This window comes from Sminthopsis crassicaudata, chromosome 2 (assembly GCF_048593235.1).
Source record: "Sminthopsis crassicaudata isolate SCR6 chromosome 2, ASM4859323v1, whole genome shotgun sequence".
Classification (NCBI taxonomy): domain Eukaryota; kingdom Metazoa; phylum Chordata; class Mammalia; order Dasyuromorphia; family Dasyuridae; genus Sminthopsis; species Sminthopsis crassicaudata.
In genome coordinates, this window is record NC_133618.1 from 338,216,826 (window position 1) to 338,225,790 (window position 8,965).

Sequence of the window (8,965 nt, forward strand, 5' to 3'; positions counted from 1 at the left end):
ACTTCAAAGGGGTGCTTTTTGATCAGGATTTCTAATTGAATCAAAGGCTCTGGCATCCTGGAAAGATAACTTATCGAGGTAGGATATGCCTTCCCCAGGAGGGGCTGAGAATCTGAAAGGGACCACAGGATCAATAGGAAATACAGTTTCTTAAAGGGACCACCACCTGCTTCAAATCCACTTGCTTAAACAATGCCTGATGGCAAGTGACCAAGTCCAGTGTGGTGGAGTTGACTAGATGGCATGGAAAGTGTTCCACCTCCCCCATAACTACTTTTAATTGTACCTTCACTCATATTATCCCTTCACTAGGAAAATGGCCCTATGGCACTTGACCAACAAGTCTTATGAGTACTTGACTAATGGGTAACCCTATCTTCACATTGTAGAAACTGCCTGTGAAATGCATTCCTCAATCCATTACCCAACATAGGGCCAATGAAAGACCATCAGGATATTTGGATATCCTCTACTATCTAATCTATGACAAGCTTTAGCTGAAAGTTTTCCTGAATGGTCAAGATAGAAATCTAACAATTAATGAGACTTTGTAAATACAAATACTTTGCCTCTTCTGTGTCATAGTCTGGGTAGCAAGTATTTGCTACAAAACTTATTTTACTTTAAAAATTTTTTTTTTTTACTACAAAACTAAATTGTTAAGAAAAGAGGGTATCTCAGATCATGATGAAGATCTGAGATTTCCTACATTGGGGAGGGGCGTGGACCACAATAAAATTCTGTTGGCTCAGAGCTCTGCCTCGATTTCTTTTATTGTAGATTGAACCCCACAGGTTAAAGGCAGTATAGAAGGAACCTCTTGTCTTTTCCCTCTCCAATCATTTTTCCACATAGCCGCCAGATTCATATTCCCAAAGCAAAGGACTGCCTGTCAATACTCTATTTGAGAAGCTCCAATGCCTCTCTCTTGTCTCTAGGATAAAACATGAAACACCTTCTTTGGCAATTAAAGCCCTTTACAAAGTCCTAGATCCAGAGTATTGCATAATACTCTCTTTCATAAACTCGAAGTTTTGGTCAATCTAACCTCCTTGTTCTTCTTTTTATACAATATTCTATTTTCTATCAGTATGCCTTTGCACAGGTTGTCCTGTGACGAGTAGGGGAGAGGATGGTCTCTCAGTCATTGCTTACAAGATTCTTGCCAGAGTCCTCTGACTGATTCTTCATTTGGAATATGGTCATCTCCCTAGGAACCAGTGTAGCTTAAGAAAGGATGGAGGAATGGTTGATACAGTGTTTGCTGCCAGTATTTACATTCGCTTCATGATGATGTGATCGCAGGATAATGCTAGATAATGGATGATGTTTTTGTGCTTTCCCAGCATCAACAGAATGAAGCAAGGCTATTCATTCCTCCCGTGCTTTTTGGCATGATGTTTTCAGCAGTGCTGTCAAATATCTTTAACAAGAATGAAAATGGCATCAAGGTCAAATAATGAACTTTTTTTTTTTTTTTTTTTTGCTGAGGAAATTGGAGTTAAGTGACTTGCCCAGGTTCACACAACCAGGAAGTGTTAAGTACTTATCTAAGGCCAAATTTGAACTCAGGTCCTTCTGACTCTATCTACTGTACCACCTAGCTGCCCCAACTACTGCACTTTTGATAAATTCTTTAATTTGAAAAGGCTATCAGCTAATACTAAAGTGCAAGGGAATTGACTTTTTCTTTTCAGATGATTGTACACTCAATGCTGCCTCTGATGCTGACATGCAACAGAGTATGGCTAGATTCTCTGTTGCTTGTGCCAATTTTAGCGATACAATTAATACCAAGAAAACAGAGATTCTCCACCAGGCAACACCACACTAACCATACATAGAAACATGGGTTACAATAAATGGAGAACTTTTGAATGTCATTGAATAGTTCAGTTACCTTGGTAGATTTTCTAGGGATGTACACATAGACAATAGGGTTGATGTACATTACCAGAGTTAACTTGGAATTTAGGAGACCCAGACAGATAGTATGGGAGAGAAGCATTAGACTGCCTACCAAACTGAAGGTCTGTAGCGCCATTGTGCTGACTTTGTTGTAGTATTCCTGTGAAACATGGACAGTATATCATTAATATGCCAAGAAATTGAATCATTTCCACTTTAATTGTTTTAGGAAGATTCTGAAGATCACCTGGCAAAATAATTACTGGACATTAAGGTACTCTTTTGAACTTAATTGCAATTGTTCAATTCTATTGCAGAGTACACAACTCGGGCTGGCCACATTGTTTGAATGTCAAATATATGTTTGCCTAAAAGACACAATGATCAGATACTTCATAAGTACATATTAATTACTTGAAGAGAGCAGTCTGAAATGGGTTGGGGTTGGAAAGCCAATGATAGTAATCCAGAATGATTCCTAGGGTTCGAGTTTGTGAGACTGGGAAGATTCTGCTGCCTTTTACAGTAATAGGGAAAAAGGTGGGACTGGGAAGGTGCTGCTGCTTTTTATAGTAATAGAAAAAAGGATGGAGAAGGTTCAGGAGGGAAAATAATGAATTCTGTTTTAGACATATTAAGTTTAACATGTCTACAAGATATCCAGTTCAAGATATCTGAAAGGCAATTAGAAGTGAGAGACTGAAAGGTCAGCAGAGAGATGGGGATAGGAAAGATAGACTAAGAATCATGAGATAATGTTTTACATAGCTTCACATGGGCCTTCTCAATGGGGGAGGGGAGGAAGGGAGAGAATCTGGAACTCAAAAGTTTTAAAAATAAATGTAAAAACTTGTTTTACATGTAACTGGAAAAATATTTGTGTGTGTGTGTGTGCATATATATGTATATATATACATATATACAAAAATAAAATGAGAATCATAAGATGATAATACCTTTGGTTCTTAATGAGGATCATCACCAAGTGAAGTAGTTTAGAGAGAGAAGAGAAAAAGACTCAGGGCAGAACACTAAACAGTGCAGTAGTCAATTATAGTGAATAAAGCACTACCTTCGCAGAGAATATGGATCAAGTCTGGATTCAAGAAGACTCATCATCTTGGATTTAAATCTGGCTTCAGACATTTACTAGCTTTGTGAATCTGGGCAAGTCACTTATATCCAATTTGCCTCAGTTTCCTCATCTGTAAAAATAAATTGGAAAGACAGTATTTTGCAACTTAGTGCCTATGTGACCTTGAACAAGTTACCACATTTTTGAGTGCATTTGGAAATGGATTGGTGGGGTTGTGAAATGATCTAACCATTCTGGAAAGCAATTTGAAACTATACCCAAAGAGCTATAAAACTATATATCCTCTGATCCAGCAATGTCACTACTGGGCCTATATTCCAAAGAGATCATAAAAGAGGGAGAAGGACTCACATGTGCAAAAATGTTTATAGCAGCTCTTTTTGTAGTGGTAAGGAACTGAATACTGGGTACATGTTGGGAAATGGTTGAATAAGTTATAGTATATGATTGTAATGGAATATTGTTATTCTATAAGAAACGATCAGCAGGAAGATTTCAGAAAGGCCTAGAGAAACTTATGTAAATTGATGCTATGTAAAGTGAGCAGAACCAAGAGATCATTGTACACAGTAACAACTTCATTATGTAATGATCAACTGTGATGGGCTTGACTTTTAGATTCAACAAAGGTAATTCAAGGTAATTCAATGTATTTGTGATGGAAAGAATTATCTGCATCTAGAGAGAGAACTATGGAGAATGAATGTTAATCAAAGCATAATATTTTCACCTTTTTTTTTCTATTGTGGTTTGTTTGCTTATTTTTTTCCCTTTTAATCTGATTTTTTTTTGGTGTGTGTAGCATGATTAATATGGAATTATGTTTAGAAGGATTGTACTTTTTAACCTATATTGGATTGCTTACTGTCTTGCTGACGGAAAGAAGGAGAAAATTTGTAATATAAGTTTGTTGAAAACTATCTTTGCATGTATTTCAAAAAATAAAATACTTTTTTTTAAAAAAGGGTACTTTCCAAATTCTATTATACACTGCACTATCAACACTAGATCCTGCTTTAACTGAATACAATAAAATAGATTCAGATGCATAGGTAGCTGAGTTCTTGAAAATCATCTGATATTTAGAATATTAGTGGGTATTAAGGGATTATGAAGTATTATATCGTGATTATATCATGTAATTAAATAAGTAAATTAAATAAGTAATTACCAATTTTAGGTTTAATATGATGACAATAACTACAAATAACTTAGTTAACAATTTTAGAATTTTCTTAATATCCAAATAGTCTTAGCCATGATTTCTTCTTAATTTTCTAGCAAAGATGAAAATGCCTAATTCCCCCCTCCCCATTTATTTATTTACAAAGCATATGCATGGGTTTTCCCTCTGGGTCTAGCTGATTCTCTTCATCACTGAACAAGTGGAATTGGTTTGAATCCTCTCATTGTTGAAGAGAGCCATGTATATCAGAATTGATTGTCATATAGTCTTGTTGCCGTATATCTCTTGGTTCTGCTCATTTCACTTAGCATCAGTTCATGTAGGCCTCTCCAAGCCTCTCTGAAAGCATCCTGCTGGTCATTTCTTACAAAAATGCCTAATTTTCTAAATTACATTTACAAAATATTATAAAATGGGATTATTAAGGCTAATTAAACTATCCATCTTCTTTTGTGGTTCAGTTTATTCTATCCCCAAGCTGTTGCAGATTTGGAAGTTTTCAGGGAGTATTTCTGTTTCCTTAAATAAGTGTCCCTTTTGTTTAAGGGAGAAAACAAGACAATTCTTAAAATTGAGATAGAACAGATTTAGTTTATGTGATTCTCTAAATTCTAATTAAATGTTCCAGACAAACTGAATTGCCATTTGGCTATTTTTGAATTCACACAAACCATTTCTCTTTTGTGAGCCAGGATTTAGGATCGAGGGACAAAAGAGCCAAGGGTTAAGATGCCAGTTTTTACAGACAGAAGTCTAACTCTATGTAACTTTATGTAAACAGCAGGCTGTTTGTTGCCAGAATTTTTAAAGTAGCAGTGAACTGCTTTGATGTTTTCTTGAAGTTCACAAACTCTTAAATCTTTTGTTAACCCTATCAATGCAAATAGATTACAATGTATATATCATTTTAGTGGGCTTTGATTAGAGCTCCTTTAAAACTGCTTTTACTCTCATATCTCAAATAACAAATTTCACTGAACTGAGTATATTTTCTTTCTCTCCCTCTCACTCCTTCATCCATATATCACTGCTGCAATCAGGGAAAGAGAGAAAGGGAAAGAAAGAAAGAGACTCTCTTTCCCCTATGTACTATCCTCCTAGTCCTGGGGAGGCCTTAATTTAATTTAATTTAATTTGCTTCCAAATTACTTTACTTACACACACACACACACACACACACACACACACCCCAGCTATCTCAACACTACTATTATATGTTGGTCACATTTAAAACCCATGTAAAGTTATAAAATATGAAACACTCATATCCATTAAAACAGTTAACATTCATATAACATTTGTTTTATGATAAGAACTTTTGTAATCATGTGATCTTTTTAACAACAGTCATTATTTCTCTTTACAAAACCGAGAACTGGGCAGAGATAAAATAATTTGCCATAAGTTACATAGCTAGCTAATACATTTCTGCAACTGAAACAGAAAATGGTGGGCTTACCAAATGCAGAAACTGGCTGGTTTTCTCACTTCACACTGCCATGCAGGGCGCTGCCAGGGAAACCTGCATTCTTTCCTGACAGTTGCTGGACAAAATCTGCTGAAGGCTAGAGTCACTGGTGCCAGGATCTCTCTTTGATGGTAGTTTCAAGTATCTGGGATCATTGAATGCTGACCATGGAGCCTGACCCCCCACTCCATCCCCACTCTCCTTAACCTGGGTTGGGGAGGTGTTTGGGTAAGGTTGTTATGGAGTTCCCATGGCTATTGCTGCTTCCCACAAGTCTACAGGTGAGGCAGAATTTGAGTTTCCTTACAATTCTTTAGCATTTTCTTTTCTTAATCTGATCGGAGATGAAAGAGGTTAGCAAACAGAGGGACTTGAGCTATATTAATCTTGTTAGCAATATCCACAACTGAGATACACTCAGGACTCAGAGAAGTGGAGCAAGCTGAGTGATCAGGGCTGTGGAGAGGGTCCCTTATTACCCTCTGGGGTGCTTTCTCAATTGAGCAGAAAGGGACACCAGACAAAATAGGAGTCAAGAAAGGGTGAGCAAAAAGTTGCTATTTACCTAATTTTCCCTTTTCCTTCTCTCTCTCTCTCTCTCTCTCTCTCTCTCTCTCTCTCTCTCTCTCTCTCTCTCTCTCTCTCTCTGTCTCTGTCTCTGTCTCTCTCTTTTTCAGAATGGGGTAAATTCTTGGATTTATCCCCAATGTTTTAGGAATTAATGTCTTAAAATGATTAATTGCCAAACTTCTTAATCATTGCTCTCAATGATAGCATTCATTGATATCTTCTTGATGTTCTTGATAATCTTCTAAGATGTTATTTTAACAGTTCTGAAATTTTAATTAGCTAACTTTTATTTCTGTAGTCCCCAGTTTGGCCAGAGCTGGGATTCACAGGAAAAAAAAAATCAGGTTTTTTTCCCCTTTTAAGGTGGGAGTCAATGATGTTAAGAAATCTTTCTCAGCATTCTAAGTACAGCAAACAAGTTTTTTCTTGCTGGCTGAATTTTAAATCTTTTCAGATAACAGAATTTAGCTCACAGAACAAACATGGCATAGACATTCTGCACAGAGATGCAGACACAGACAAAAATGACACGAAATAGGACTGTCCTATATTTGCCAAAAGCCATAAAATATTTTTGCCAAAAGCCATCCTATAGCATTTCATCTCCTCTACCATCCCAGAGAAGGTAGAAATATGGCAAAAGTTCCCTAGGAATTTTGCCAAAAATTGTAAGAATTTCCAAGTCTGGACATCCCCAGTCAAGGAAAATCTGCTGAGCATGGAGCTTGGGACAACTCAGACAAGCCTTCTTCCAATTGCTTGGGATGTTTCAGCTATAGGATCAAGGGAGAAAAGAGTGGTGTGGGGCTTACAAGGAGAAAATGAAGACAGGGAATGTCAGACTCTTCCTGTATGGGCCACCAAAGAATGAGGTTCAAAAAGGAGACCCCAAAAGATTGAGGTTTCAGACTGGTGTTGCAAGGTATCTCAAAAGAATTTGCATATTTGAACCCATCTCCAAGTCAAGGAGCAAAGTTTATTGTAATTGTAACACCATTTGAAGGGGGCTAAGTTCCAAAAGGATTTAGCAAAGAACCAGTAGCAAGGAGACAGATTTATACAGTTCTTCTTGTCACTGATATGCTAATTTTCTATCCCAGAGGTAGAATGAGGAGTGGTCTTTTCACTATTGTCACAGGAATTTGGTTATCACTGACAGCAGAATATCTATCTGACAGTCAGTAAGGTTTGTAGGACTATCCCAAAGTCAGAAGATTATAGAATCATTAACAGACAAATTGTTAGAACAAAGGCAGGGGTCCTCATCACTGCTATATTTCCCTAGAAACTGAAGAAGGGAACCTCATCAGAAGAAGGGAAATAGCTACTCCACTATAGAGAGAACAAATTCCAATAACTTTAGAATACTCTGAAATTTAAATTAGTGTTAAAACTGACATCATGAAACTTTTTTAGAGACTAAAAGAAACATTGAAATATATGTCAAATATAAAACCATTCTCTACCATAAAAAGAGTTTGAGTTCTTGAATAACCTCAGTAGGCAAATGAAAAGTTCAACATGGGCAATGAATTATAGACTGAATTCATATCTTTGTTTTTACCCATTTATTTACATAAGCTTCTGAGAGAAGTGAGATTACTAAGGACCTTTCCTTGGTAATAACTTGTCCTACCTGAAAGACCTCTCTGAGACTCTAGCTGAAAAGAAAATGGTAATAAAATGATAATACTTTAGCTAAAGACAGCCAGACTAGTGGTTTAAGGTAGAAAAGTCTACAACTGCCCAGCAATGGTAAGGCCAATGAATAAACATTTCTTGTAGAAATGATTTACCTTGAGAAGAAACCTAGTGATCCATGACAGCCTGCCTGGTCCCATCAATTATCCTCATACAACCTCAGCTGATAAACTAGGATATCAATTACCTTACCAGCTCTACCCACTCTGTTCAGTTTGTGCCAGTCAATAAATTTCTATTAAGCACCTTTTATATTCCAGGCACTGTGCTATAAAGAAAAGGTAAAAGAAAGCCCCTGATTTTGAGGAACTCACAATCTAACAGACAATTGTTATTGTTTTTGGTCTTGTCTGACTCTATGTACCCCATTTTGGTGCTTTGTTTTATTTTGTTTGCAAAGATACTGGAGCAGTTTACCATTTCTTTCTCATTTACAGATGAGGAAACTGAGGAAAACTTAACTGAATTAAGTGACTTGCTGAGGGTCACACAAGTAGTGTCTGAGGTAAGATTTTAACTAATATTCTCCTGACTCCAGGACTGGCACTTTCTCTGCTGCTCCATCTTGTTGTCAATAATGGAGAAGACAACTTGCAAATCATTATTACGTAAACTGCCAAATCCTGTTCATATATAATAATGTGAAGTTAATCTATTGTTAATTCATTCATCCTGTTTCCAATCTAGTTAGCATCTTTAAAGACAGTCACAACAACCTTTGAGATAATCTTGATGGGAACTTGGATTTCTCAGACTATCTTAATACTGTAAGTTAAAAAGTTAAGCTTTTCCAGACTATCTTGATTGGCATATTTTATTTTATTTTACTTAATATTTTCCCCAGTTACATTCAAAACATTTTTTTTTACATTTGTTTTTAAAAATTTTAAGCTCTAGGTTCCCTCTTCTATCCATACTCACAATTAAGAACCACATATGAAAACATTTCCATAAAAGTCAAGTTATGAAAAAAAAAACAGATCTCTCACCCTAATGAAAATAAAAACACTCAAGAAAAATTGCTAAAAAGAAAGAG

The 8,965-nt window shown here is 36.3% G+C and overlaps 1 long non-coding RNA gene across 1 annotated transcript; it reads right to left on the reverse strand.

The window, feature by feature from the left end:
• Nucleotides 1–780: 780 nt before the first annotated feature.
• LOC141556437 (uncharacterized) lies at nucleotides 781–5,854 on the reverse strand. Its single transcript, XR_012486532.1, has 4 exons — nucleotides 5,650–5,854; nucleotides 2,981–3,113; nucleotides 2,021–2,068; nucleotides 781–1,423 (listed from the first exon to the last, which is right to left on the reverse strand). It is a non-coding gene; the product is annotated as an uncharacterized LOC141556437 (long non-coding RNA).
• Nucleotides 5,855–8,965: the final 3,111 nt, after the last annotated feature.